Source organism: Suncus etruscus, chromosome 20 (genome assembly GCF_024139225.1).
Source record: "Suncus etruscus isolate mSunEtr1 chromosome 20, mSunEtr1.pri.cur, whole genome shotgun sequence".
Lineage (NCBI taxonomy): Eukaryota > Metazoa > Chordata > Mammalia > Eulipotyphla > Soricidae > Suncus > Suncus etruscus.
In genome coordinates, this window is record NC_064867.1 from 21017733 (window position 1) to 21032472 (window position 14740).

The 14740-nt window shown below is 35.6% G+C and overlaps 1 non-coding gene across 1 annotated transcript; it reads right to left on the reverse strand.

Annotated features, from left to right (window-relative positions):
- Window positions 1-2844: 2844 nt before the first annotated feature.
- Window positions 2845-3008, reverse strand: LOC125998337 (U1 spliceosomal RNA). The gene has a single exon (XR_007491927.1). It is a non-coding gene; the product is annotated as a U1 spliceosomal RNA (small nuclear RNA).
- Window positions 3009-14740: the final 11732 nt, after the last annotated feature.

Here is a 14740-nt window from a genome sequence, read left to right on the forward strand (position 1 = left end):
GATGTCACTTATATATGGTATTTAGAATAACTGCATACAGAAATGCAATGGTCTGAGTGGGACTTGCCTTGAATACCCTTGACCTCAGAGTATAACGAGGAGAGAGAAAGAAACTGAGTGGAAGAGGAGAAACAAATATGAAAGGATGGCAGTCAAGGGCCAAGCAGTCTCAGGTACATTGGTAGTATTAAAAAATGACAGAACTAAGACAAAACCAAGTTAAAGGCAACAACACTGGATTCAAGAGACCCAAACTTTTAACAATCTAAACTTAAAATGGGCCTGTTATTCTGGCAGGGTGGTATGGGATGTACTTGAGAAATATTGGTGGGGGGAGGTGGACACTCATTGTGAGATTAGCCCTGATTCATTTTATGTCTGACATCTAACTATGAACAACTTTGTAAATCACAATGGTTTCAATGAAGTTTCAGTAAAATTCAATAAAAATTGTAATGTGTAAATTTCATAAGTGAAAGTATGACTTATGTCATACTTTAGGGAGGTGTATGCTTAGTTCCAAAAGAAATTTCTCTTAAATTTTCTTTTTTAGAATGCTGTGCCACTTTTCATTTCTCTCAATAAAATATCAGTGCTACAGTTTCTACTCATGTTTTCCAATATGTAATATTTACTCAGTCTTCATTGGGTTATTTGATTCATTATTCAATTTTGAAACTTAAAAAATTAATGTGTCAGATACAAGACCTTTATCAAAATGTTTTAAAAATAATTTCTTCAATCCCCCGGTCTGTTCTTTAATTTTCTTAACAGTATCTTTAATAAAAGATGTTTTGATTTTGGTTTTGTCTTGCCAGTATTTTTTTGAAGGAAAAACCACCTGAACATTTATTTGCAAAGCAATTACAAATTTCTTATGATATCTGACAAAAATAAGTACCAACCATAGACAAACATGAGTTATATATATTCTTAAAGACTATATTTTAAGGCCTTCCCTTGTCATCCTATACTCTTCTTGTTTAATTTTGAGTTGACTTATGTAGTAAAGTATGAGATCAAGATAGATTTTTGAACATTCAATTGTTTCATTGCCATATATTTAAAGGTCATTATACTTCCATGTAATCACCTTGTATTTTCAGAAATACATTTGCCATATTTTTGAGTCAAGTGCTAGATTTTCTATTATTTTTATTGGTTGTATATATTTTATCAGTGCCATACTGAAAATTAAGGGCCAGAGAATTACTTCAGTGGTATGGCATTCACCTTATATGAGCTAACCTAGGACTGACCTGGGTTTAACCCCTGCCATCCCATTTGGTCCTTGAAGCCTGCCAGGAGCTATTTTTGAGTGTAGATCCAGGAATAAAACAAACAAATGAAAAGCTTCTGAAAATCAGTTATTGCAAATCAAAATTTATGCTTTATTTGAAATATTGTGACTTTTTATTTTACCTTTGTACACATATTTTAGAATAAGTTTGCAAATATCTATAATTCCTATGATTTTCTTAGATGGAACAATTTTATCTGGATTGTAATATATTGGTAGGCCAATTGGGAACACTAGCATCTTAATAATACTGAGTCTTCCTCAAATTCATGATATAGTATAAGAATATATTATGTGATTTAATTCATTTAGGTTTTACTGTATCTTTTATCAGAGCTGTTGAGTTTTCAGCACATGATATTTCATTTACTTTCTTACTAGATTTATACTTAAGTAATGATGCTATTGTAAGTGACTGTGACAGTTTTTATATTGCTTTCTGGACATGTGATGTTTTCAGTTCTTAATCTTCAAGATACATTGCCAAGCACAGACTAAGCACTCAAATATTTTTTAATTACCTTTAAACAATTTGAATTCTAGTTCTTAATTTATAATAAGATAAGACATATGAGGCCAGAGAAATAGTATGGAGGTAAGGCGTTTGCCTTTCATGCATAAGGTCGGTGGTTCTAATCCCGGCATCCCATATGGTCCCCTGAGCCTGCCAGGAGTGATTTCTGAGCATAGAGCCAGGAGTAACCCCTGAGCACTGCCAGGTGTATGACCCAAAAACTAAAAAAACTAAAAAAAAAAAAAAAAAAAGACACAAATCTTTCTGAACATTTTACCAATTTGAAAAATAATGCAGAGGGTTTAGAAAATACATATTTGGGTCCTACTACTCTGTGAATCCAAGAATGAGTCCTTCTGATATGAATTGTCAATGCATATCTCCCACCATTTATTTTGGTTTGTTTTTGGGTCACCTACAGCTGTGATCAGGGCTTACTCCTGGCTTTTCCCTCAGAAATTACACCCGGCAAGATTGGGGGATCTTACGGAATATTGGGGACTAAACAGGATTTGCATTTAAAGCATATGCCCTACCCACTGTACTATCACTCTGGCTTTTCAAAGTTCTTTTTTTAACTCACTCCATTGTCCAAATGAATTGAATACTTTTAGCATTAAATGTTTGAGGCTTTTAAAGTGTGTGCTATATTGATATGAAAGATGAAGAAAGTCATAATCATACCATTGACCTCTCCATTTCAGAACTCCAAGAGATTTTGTGGTAGAACACTTTTACTGTATGTGCATTTTCCAAGACAAATCTGACTGGAGACATCCAGTCAAATACTCAGATAATGATCAGTCCTAAAGTATTAACTTGATTATACATGGTGCTCTGTAAATAAAACAAAATCAAGTTAATTTTAAGGAACTGAGCAAAGTGGAACAATATGGGAAGTGGAGCAATTATTTATCTTCCCTCCTATATCTGAAATAGAATATATTCCTTATTCATTGATCACTATTGTCTCAGGTTGTTATAGTAAAGGAAGGAATTTCATTGATTATTTACTCATTTTATTTTCTTTCAGGGGAGAACGCAAACACAGTCCCCCACTACCACAAATTATGCAGTCAAGTTTCCCACATTTGGGAAAATCGCAGGGGTCAGCACACCCGGAGTGCAATGGGTGAGCCTCGCCCTGGGGAAACCACCTTCGTGATCATGGTATCTCCCCTTCCAGGTAAGTATGATTATTTATGCATTTTTACTTTAAAATTATTTAAAATCTTCAATCATTTTAAATTTAAATTAAATTTAAAAGAACTTTACAAAGTTGTTTACAAAAGAATTTGTAGTTGAGAATTAGGCATAAAATAATGCAACAGTAATTCCACCACCAGTTTCAAATTCCCTTTACCATTGTCCTCAGGTAGCCTCCTAACCCCCTTCTTGTCTTCTTGAACTACACCGTTTATAGTTATAGTTTGGATCTCATGCTTACAACATTGTTGACTGTGGTTTAGATATCTAGTCATACCATGTCTCTACATCAGGATGTGCCCGAGATCCTTACCCCACCCCTTTTACTTCTCACTTACCTCTTCCTACTCCTCTCCTTGATTTCTTTAACTATTTGCTCTTAGAGCCTCATCAGAGAACGATTAAATATTTTATCTTTGGATAGAATTTAAAAATCACAGTTAGCTCTTGTGGACCAGTAATCATTAAGCAAGAATTGCTGCTTTACTCTAACTTATAAATATAAATATGATTCTTCTCAAAAAGCCATATTTAGAATTATATGAACTCTTTCAAATATGAACTATATTTCAAACAGGAATTATATGAACTCTTTTCAAAGTAAAATTTATTACAATCATAAGTTTTCACACACAAAATGTTTAAATTCACTGCTAGCACACTTTCTCACCTTTTCAATTAAGATTGTAGGTGCACTCAATGGAAACTTTCTAAAACTTTTTTCATTGTAGTTTAGGTAATGTGGTTACAATAGCATTATAGTTTATGCTTTTGAGGTACAAAGTTACTGCATCTTAACCCCCACCAAAGTGCCCAAGACTCCCCACCCCCACATTGTTCCAAGTACTTTTTCAGTCTACTTCTTCCTCTTCTCATCTACTGCCAGTTCATCTCAGTTTTATAATCAAAGGCCTTGAAAGAGTTTGTCATCATTTGATACTGTCAGCTCTCTTGTCTTGTGAGAATAATCTTGTAGAAAGTTGTTTTTAGCTCCATTTTGAGCTTTCTTGCCTCTTAGAGTTCTTTGAATCACTTAAAGTATCTAGTTGCTAGTATTCTTTTTGGCTCTAATTGTTTGTTGAATTACTCAACGTCTCTATCACTAGTATTTTTCATTATTTTTCTTCCTCAGCTTTCATAAAATAACTTGATTTCATATCTTTTATTGCTTCTATTCCCTTCCTCTGTAAGAAAATTTCCATTAGAATTTGAGTAACCTTATAGTTAAGGAATGACCTGGAGTAATGGACAACCAAACCAGTTAAAGGTCATGATATATATCAGAAGGGACTAAAGACAAATACTGATAAGGACCACCTTGTTACTAGCCTTGGTACTAGCTCTTCTTATGGGATGAGGGACATAAAAATGCACAAATGAGAAAGGGATTATTAATTGGAATAATTTTTTTTATCTAGTGGAATGAGAACTCAAAATAGAAACTGACAAATAGTTAAAACAAAATGAAGTTATATTTTTGGAAGTATCAGCTTGTGGTCTGAGATCCAAGCATTTTAAAATGGCTGTATTAAATACAATTGATCCTTATGGTATTATGGAGATAAACAAATTATAATTTATTTCCATTTAGAGTTAAATGATTTTCCCAATGCCAATAAAAACTAAATAGTATTATGGCAAAAATGGGAGTTCAGGCCCTCTGCCCCACAATGTATACTCTTTCCATATTTTCTTGATAAATATAGTGATTAAACATTAGTAGAATTATTATTAAGTTAATATACATACAAGAGGGAAGTTGTACTCAGCAGCATTAAAATATATTATTATAAAATGAAACATATAAATGGTCAGAATCATCAATAGAGCTGATAATGTGGTTTATAAACTAATCATTATATGTCATTTAATATCTAGAAATGATTATTTAAATTTCAAAATAGATTAAAATAAAGTACTATTTTACCCCTTATATAGCTCTTTTCATTTTATATAGAAGAAAACAAATGCCCACAAAAGTTATGCATTTTGTTAGGTCACATAGCTTGTTAATAATAAATGGCCAGAACCCAGGTTCAAGATTATGTATTTTCCTCTTATTAGCTTACCCTTGGGAAAATTAAAGTAGAATGGTTTCAATTTTAACTGAGCTTTAGAGAACGAATAATATAAGGACATTTATTGCAAAAATGTTACTGTTTCATAATTTCTGAGCTAAATGTTCCTTGTTGTATTTTGCTGCCTATTATCAGATAATTTCAGTAAGTCAATTTCAAAAGACTTTGCTATTTAAAATAGTGCTCAGGGTTTACTTCTGGCTCTTTTCTCAGGGGTCACTCTTATCAGTATTGAGGGGTCATTTGGGGGTGCTGGAGATAGAATCCTGGTGAACCACAAGCAAGGCAAGTGCCCTACCTGCTGTATTCTGACCCCCATTTTTGTTATTAAAATAATAACCTTTGTTTGAAAATATGAGTACTTTAACTGCCAAGGATGTTATCTCTAGAAGCGCTTGTTTAGGGTGTGGTAGGTGATAAATATATCTTCATTCAATTAGGTTCAAACTACCATCACAATGTTCAAATAATTCTCTCTCTCTCTCTTTGATTTTTGGGTCACACCTGGCAGTGCTCAGGAGTTACTCCTGGCTCAGAAATTGCTCCTGGCAGGCTCAGGGGACCATATGGGATGCCAGGAATCAAACTGCTATCCTTCTGCATGCAAGACAAACACCCTACCTCCATGCTATCTCTCCGGTCCTCAAATAATTTTCTTAACAACATAAAACCCAAAGCGTTTTTTTTTTTATTTTCTCAAAGTATGCTGGTCTTAAATTCACATATTTGCCTATTTAGGAGGCTTATCTACATTGCATTCACATTTGATTGTTACTATGTATTTCTTTTTCTCCTCAACTTGAATATTTTTTTTTGTATCTTTTTATTACCCACCATCCTAACAAATTAGATAGCTTCATGAGTGAAGTATGTTTTATTCTATACAAAGATACTCTCTAAATTAACCTAATGGTCAATTAATTTGCTTAAATTAATAAGCACCTTTTAAGTTTTACTGAATTGGCAGGTTCTTCTTTCTTTCATTTTCAGATTTTTTTTCTTGGTTAATCATTTGGTTAAGTTCCAATGATGAATATTGTAGCTTTCGGGGCTGAGCAGTGGTGCAAGTGGTAGGGTGTTTGCCTTGCCTGCACTAACCTAGGACGGACTGTGGTTCTATCTCCTGAAGTCCCTATAGTACCTCAAGTCAGGAGCAATTTCTGAGCAGATTGTTGGCTGATTGAGAGTTATGATTTTGGTGTGTACAGTTTTCCAATTTACCACCATCAAGTGCCAATTCTCTCCACCAATGTTCTGGTGTCCTTCGAGTCTAGCTCACCTCTTCATCATTATTTCCTTCTCCCCCAACCTGGTATTCTCACTATGTAATCCAGTGCATAGGGTTTATTATGAGTTGGTATTGTCTATAGCCTTTGTATTTCTGTATATACAGATAAGTGAGATCATCCAATACTTGTTCTTCTATCTCTGGATTATTTGGCTTAATTAGAATTTTATTTTATAATTTATTTTTCTTGTGGCTGCCTAATATTTCATTGCATATATATACATATACACCAAACCTTCTTTTTTAATTTTTTATTTTTAATTATGAGAACAAAGATGCAAAGAAACAGGACAAGGTAAAGTTACAGTGGAAGGACAATCACCCATAAACAGAATTCTCAGTAGTCCTATTGCTGATATCTTAACTTTGAACTTTCAGCCAAAGAACATTAAGAAAAATAAAACAGAACCTATGTACAATTGCTTTGTCCCTCAAGTCCCCAGATTGTAGTATATAATATTTCTTAGCAGCACACAAAGCAATCTAAAGACATAACACTTATGTAACTCCTTAAACATTGAAGGCCCGATCAACCAGGCGTGGCCCTGAAGACCCACCTGGCATGGGGGGATCTCAGTCTTCCGGGTGCTGTACAGCAAATTTTCTTTATTCATTCATCTATCATTGAACTTTTGGACAGTTTCTACATCCTATGCTAAATATTGAATAAAAAATAAGTATACTATGTTAGTCCATTAATGGATTATTAAATTACTAACATTCTATTAATGTAATAATAATATTATATTATACTATATAATAATTATTTATTATTAAATTATTGTGTAAGGCATAATTTCTTTTTCTTACCTCCCAAATATCTTGCACTATAAGCTTCTGAAGGCACGTGATATTCCTTCCTATCGTTATTAAATTCTCATACTTTTAGGGTAGTTTTTAAGATATATTGGGGAGATACACAAGCAGTTTTTAAGACTTCTAGTTCTAGTTCTGAGACATCACACCTGGTGCTGCTTGGGTAATGTATATAGAGCTAGAGATCAAATTTAGATTGGCTGCATTCATTATAAGTGACAGATCTAGCCACTATTTAAGCAAATCTTTCCCAGCCCCTTGAACTTTTACTTCAGACCCATATTAGGCTTAGTTAAAGGCCATTCCATTGCAGAGTCTTGTTAATTCCTCCTATCTTTAATTGGGTTTTCAAGTTATAGAAGAGACTCAGTTTAGATCTTTTCTGCATAATCACTCAGTATCAGAGTCCAGGCAGGCCTAGGTATTTTCATCTTGCATTCTTTTTTATTCCCCATGGGCTAAAATATTTTATTTCTATCAAATAGTGCATAAATATTCTCTTTTCTGCTGTGAGCCAAATTTTGTTTGCAGTCTACAGCACCTGCAAACAAATCCTTCGTGGAGTTCGGGAAAAATTCCACGGGAAAAGGTGGGCACGTGGAATGGCTAATGACGGAAATATATTGTAAAAATGAATGAAACCACACAGATAGTATGGGGACTCACGTTTACAAGGAACGAGAGACAATTTTATTTTTTAAGCTGGCAGCTTTTAAAAGGTAGAGGCAGGAAGGCAGATGCAAATTCTAGGCATCAAAGAGGCTGGGAGAAGAATGAAGGGACTTTGGCTTAAATTAGCATTTTAAAGAGCTGATGCTGAAGGTGAAAAGGGAGCTTGTAATTAACAGGGAAGTTGGAAGAGTAAGGAATGTTTCAGAGTTTCGGGGGGAAAAGTGAAAATTACTTTGTTTTGAGCTAAGTTATGGAAAAACCTGAATTTAGGCGCCAAGGTAGCAAAAATTACAGGGAGCTATTAAGTGGAAGATTTTTGGCGGGATTAGTACTGTCCTAGAAAGATTTACTAAGGCCTGATTTCTAATAAAGGTTTAAAATAAAGAGAGAGATAGTTATAGCCACTATTGAGAATTATTGCCAAACCCTCCACGCAAAGGGTCAAGTGATTTTGACTGCTCTAAGCGGGCCTTTTTGGCAAATAATTCCTTTTCAGGAGGACACTACACTATTTGGTGTGTGTCCTTCCTGAATGGGGTGTGGCACTTTTCTTTTTTTTATTTTTTATATATTTTATTTAAACACCTTGATTACATACATGATTGTGTTTGGGTTTCAGTTATGTAAAGAACACCACCCATCACCAGTGCAAAGTTCCCATCACCAATGTCTCAAATCTCCCTCCCCACCCGACCCCCACCTGTACTCTAGACAGGCTTTCCATTTCCCTCATACATTCTCATTATTAAACTCCTCACTCTTTGTGGTGAGCTTCTTGAGGTGAGCTGTAACTTCCAGCTCTTTTCTCTTTTGTGTCTGAAAGTTATTATTGTAAGAATGTCTTTCATTTTTCTTAAAACCCATAGATGAGTGAGAACATTCTGCATTTTTTCTCTCTCTCTGACTTATTTCACTCAGCATAATAGATTCCGTGTACATCCATGTATAGGAATATTTCATGACTTCATCTCTCCTGACAGCTGCATAATATTCCATTGTGTATATGTACCACAGTTTCTTTAGCCATTTGTCTGTTGAAGGGCATCTTGGTTGTTTCCAGAGTCTTGCTATGATAAATAGTGCTGCAAGAAATATAGGTGTAAGGAAGGGATTTTTGTATTGTATTTTTGTGTTCCTAGGGTATATTCCTAGGAGTGGTATAGCTGGATCGTATGGGAGCTCTATTTCCAGTTTTTGGAGGAATCTCCATATCGCTTTCCATAAAGGTTGGACTAGACGGCATTCCCACCAGCAGTGGATAAGAGTTCCTTTCTCTCCACAAATTGAACTTAGACCCCCAGCTAACATCATGTACGAAGGTGAAATCCAAATGGATTAAAGACCTCTATATCAGACCCAAAACCATAAGATATATAGAACAACACATAGGCAAAACACTCCAGGACATTGAGACTACAGGCATAATCAAGGAGAAAACTGCACTCTCCAAGCAAGTGAAAGTAGAGATTAACAGATGAGAATATATTAAGCTGAAAAGCTTCTGCACCTCAAAGGAAATAGTGCCCAGGATACAAGAGCCACCCACTGAGTGGGAGAAACTATTCACCCAATACCCATCAGATAAGGGGCTAATCTCCAAAATATACAAGGCACTGACAGAAATTTACAAGAAAAAAAATCTAATCCCATCAAAAAATGGGGAGAAGAAATGGACAGACACTTTGACAAAGAAGAAATACAAATGGCCAAAAGACACATGAGAAAATGCTCCACATCACTAATCATCAGGAAGATGCAAATCAAAACAACAATGAGATACCACCTCATACCACAGAGAATGGCACAACTCACAAAGAATGATAATAAACAGTGTTGGCAGGGATGTGGAGAGAAAGGAACTCTTATTCTTCACGCATTTTTTCCTGCTACATAAGTGCCTCAAAGAGGAAAAGACAATTTCAACAATGCACATTGAAAAGTTTCTGAGCAAAACTTATTATAACTCTGTTCTCTTCTAGGCATAACCAAATAGCTATTGCTTTTTATCTATCCAAGATTCTCCAAAATTCCCTTCATGCTTAGACAAACTCCTTTTCCATGAAATTCTGGAAGAATACCATTAAAGTATCCTGTACCTGGATTCCTAGACTGGCTGCAAAGTTGCAAAGCATTGCAACAAGACAGGTCATTTGTAGAATCTATCTCCCTGTCACAGATCTAAGACACATGAATTATGCAGGTTAAGAACATTTCCTTAGTTTTTTAATCTTGGCTTTGAAGAATGACACTTTACCCTTCAAGATAAATATGCTGACGTGTCAGATGACTGAATTTGCATCTGATCATATTCTTTTATTATTCTCTGAAAAAGAAAAAGTCCAAACATGAAAAAAAAAGAATATATATATAAAAAGAGGAATAGATCCCAGAAGCAATGAGAAGAAATTGAGACGGTATTATATGAGATGGTAGCAACCTTAAATTTCATTACATTGAATGTGCTTTCTAAGTTTATAGGCCATGTTCTTTTACCTTTTGTCTTTTTTTCACTTCTCTCTGTCTTCTCTAAAATTAGTTTAAATTTAACTTTTACAATTTGCAATACACATTTCTGTTCAACACAACTCATTGCTTTCTCTGGTCTCCAATAACTGCCATGAATATTTCCAGGAAATCACACCCAGTTGCTTTTCTGTCTTCAGTTATTAGCTGGGACACAGGAGTCATGCTGAATCCCAATACTCCTTCCTGGACTTGTCTTCTTTGTCTTTGGCCGATCATGCTGTGGTGATATGAGCTATTTGGAGGTGAGAATGAAAATCTATCAGAGGAGCTATCGCTGATTTTTATCTTTTTTCCCCACAAACAATTCTATTTCATAGTTGTAGAGATTTTTTACAAATTGATTAATGAAAATAGCCCCATTATCCCATTTCTTCTACTCTTACTAGAGTCATCATTCTGGAATATTGTGAAAAATCACTGCAACATTGGCAGAACAAATGCCTCTACACTCATATTTGCTGTATTATCTTCCTTTGCTAGTTTTTATTTTTGGAAATGCTCAAAGAATAGAATCTTTTATGTATTATTTCTCTCTCTCTCTCTCTCTCTCTCTCTCTCTCTCTCTCTCTCTCTCTCTCTCTCTCTCTGTCGGCCAAAGCCAGAGGTGTCAGGGCTTACTCCTAGCTTTGTGCTATTGGATCAATCCTAGTAGATTTGGGAGAACATATGAGTTGTCTGGGATCAAACTAAGGTGTCTGCCACATGCAAGGTAAATGTCCTACTCACTGTACTCTTTCTTAAACCCAATTTTACATTTTTTTATGATGTTCAGAGTAAGAGCTAGCCAATTCCAATATTCTTGGTAACCTTCATAATGGTTATTACTTTGAGATTTAATTTTCATGTAAATTTTAGTATTATGAATAATTTTCTTTTCCTGAAAAAGGTTCTATTTATCATAACTAAGACGTTATTTTGCAGTCTAAAAAAGTGGTGCTTAAATATATATATATATAGATATTATTAAAAAGTGGTTAAAATAATAAGGCTTATGCTGTAAACATTAAAGGATTTAAAATGCACATAAAATGGTAAGATTCAAATGTGTATAATCCTTGTGCTTGTAGCACAAATTTCACAATAATTTGTTGACTTTGAGGAAATGTTAAGTACAGATTAACCTTCCATTTGAAAATAAGAAGTTATTGATTCCTTGTCATCCTTGGTAACAGATGATCTTTATATCTACTCTTTTTTAGTTTTGGGGCCACACTCTGGCCCAAAGGCGTGTTTCTGGCTCTGTTCTCAAGGATCACTCCTGGAGGTGTATTAGGATTAATATATGGGTCAAGGATAAAGCCCAGATGATCTGCATTCAAGTCAAGTGTCTTACTTGATGTACTATGCCTTCAGAACCTGCCACATTTGAATGTATTTTTTTTACTGTAGCATCGACTCTGTCTAATCTTATGCTTCGGGTAGCATCCTTATGATTTTGGATTTCATGAAGAGCAGGTTTAATAGCAGAACTTGAATGGAGAAATTAGGAGTTGAATTTAGTAATCTTTGGTAGTCTTATGTGGTGAGAGGAGCCCAGTCTAAAGTGGGAATAAGGACATTTCTAAGGGAGGGAGCAAGAGTAAATTACACTGTGCTCACTTCTAATAAAAGTATATATTTCTAAAAAAGTATTTCTCAAGCCCTTTAAAGAATAAATCTAGTTTATAGCTATTTATTACAAACAACTTAGCTAGCTAGGACTTTGCAATATTAGGTGAAAATTTATATAAACTGAGAAGAATATTTACTAGAGATTATAGAAATGTAGTCTATTTTCAGCTATATACTAACTATATGATATGAGACATCTGGGTTTGAGATCATATTATCTCTGTACTTTTTTGCCTCATGATAATTCTAACTTGGAGTTGGTACCAGGGCCTGGGCCCAGACATGATACTAAATATTTATACAAAGTTTATACAGCACACTGAGGAAGCTAAATACTCTTTTCATGTGCCTATCTTATTTCCACCTCATCTGTCTACTTCTGTTTAAAGAAATGAGCTCAACAGGACTCTCAGTACCTGCAGACTACTTTACAGATGCTATTTAGAGATGGTTTTGTTGTCATGATCTTTAATTGAAAAGGTTAGTTCTTAGCAATTATTTTTTACTTCAAACAGTGTCATTTTTTAGATTCTGTTCCCTTGAAACACTATTAATAAATGTTCCTCATTAAAAAAAAAGGTGTAGAATGAAATACATTTAGCAAACACTCTATCATGTAATCACTTAACAATTTGCTTTGTTCTTTGGATACTAAGAGTTAGCTGTGGCCATACAGTAAAGATTTTGGTTTAATTTTAATATGATTTACTGGGAAGAGTATTTGCCCAGAGGGATGCTCATATTTTTTTAAATATATTTTTTTATTTAAGTAACATGATCATAGTTGGGTTACAGTCATAACCAGAACACCCCCCTTCACCAGTGTAACATTACCCCCCTTCCCATCCCCTGCCTGTATTCAAGACAGGCATTCTACTATAGTTATTTGTTTTTAAGTTCAGTAAGTTGTATTTTTTTTCCTTAAAGGATAAGAGTAAAAAAATATAGTAAAGGTGTGATAGTGGCATTCGCCGTTGTTTGCATAGGTCCAGAAAAATGGAGAAAATGGAAAAAAATCCTTGGCTTTATTACAAAAAGGCCTCACCCCAGAAGTTTATTGGCATAAGACTGACTCTGGGTTCCAGGCATACCAGTCCAACAAACCCGAGTCATTCTCCGTGGTTCCGGTGAAACTTTTTCACACTTTAGCTATTGTTGGTATCAGATTCTTATATTTAAAGGCTCTGGATTCTGTGCATTTCTTTCATCGATGTCAGGCTGATGTGGAGCATCTTCTAGTTTCAGCATACCATTCAATGCAGAGCCATCTGCCCTGCATGCAGACTGTTGCTGAGTCGTCTGGGTGTTGGGAGCACTCTTTGGAGTAAGTCAATGCCAAAGCAGTGGTAGGTCTTCTCTGGTAGAGGCTTGGATCCTGGTAATGTTATAGACAATTGTGGTTGTTTCTATAGATGGTATCCATTGTTCAGGTGTGTGTGGGCGATGCCCATTCTTCTGAGGCCTAAGCCAAATTATCATGCCAATGCTCAGGGTAAACAGCCTAATTACATTACCAAATTTGTGTTCTCATCTATATTAGATAAAAACTTGTTTGCATATGTATTATTTTCTCATTTTAATGTGCCTATGCAAAAGTGAATCAATGCCAAAAGATATTGTTGTTGTATCTGGGGGCCGACGAATAAAGTCCAACATTCCCCGTAACTTGGTTCAAACTCGAAAACTATAGAGATACTCTTCTACCAGTATTGCTTATAAAACAGATCTCAAAAGGGGAAAAATCAAACAATCAAATAACAAGTCCAGTGGGCAAAATTGTCACTATATGAGGATGTTCGAAAAGAGTTATAGATGTTAAGGGAATACATCTGAGATATACAAAGGAGATACACGTGCCCCTTTTATATTTTAGAAATAGTCAAAAGGGAGGGGGGTGTTTCCGAGACACCACTTTGGTCTGTGATTTGGACAAGTGAAGAGCAAATGGAGCCATGTCCTTCCCTTGTTGCCTGCTAAGCTTTCAACTCCCCAAGAGGTGTTTGCTTCCTAATTGCTGAAAGTTGAAAGTTCACCAGTCCCCTCCCAGACCCTGGGGAAGCCTGGGATCTCTGCCAGCATGGCGTTTGGCAGCCCTCTGCCATGCCAAGTCCTCTTTAACCAGGCCTAGGAAGGGGTGTGGGACATGGGTCACCCCAGCACCCCTCTAATTCCTTCCTCCGGAACTCCAGGTGCTTTTCCTGGCCACATGGCTGGGCAAGCCAGCGAAGTGGGAATATCAGCACAATAGGTTCTGGCTTTATGACTTACCAGGGCAGTTTCTTTATTAAACCTGTCCATTGGGAAACCGCGGGAAGCAGTATAGGAAAACTATAACAAATATTTGGATATCATTGTGTTTCATTTGCTTGTCATAATCTGAAAGACGTCCAGGAGCTCGTTTTATTCCTTTACTCCCTCACTCTCAACTCTTGTTACCCCACATTTAACCATTTTTCTGTACTAATGATTTTTATTTTGGCCAAGGTGGATTACATATCTTTCACAGTAATTTTTTGGGTGGAGTCTGAAGCTTCAGCAGGCAACACGTCATGGCGAGGTTCCCATGCTGTAGGCTTTTTGGCCAAGATAAGGTGAAGTTGCAGTCTCGGCTGCCTTCCACAGCCTTCTCTCTCCTTCCTCCCCATCCCCAGGGTTATTCCTGGACACCTGCTCAGGGTCCCAGCAAGTGTGTTCGGATGAGGTGCAATTTAAAAGGGATGCTCATATTC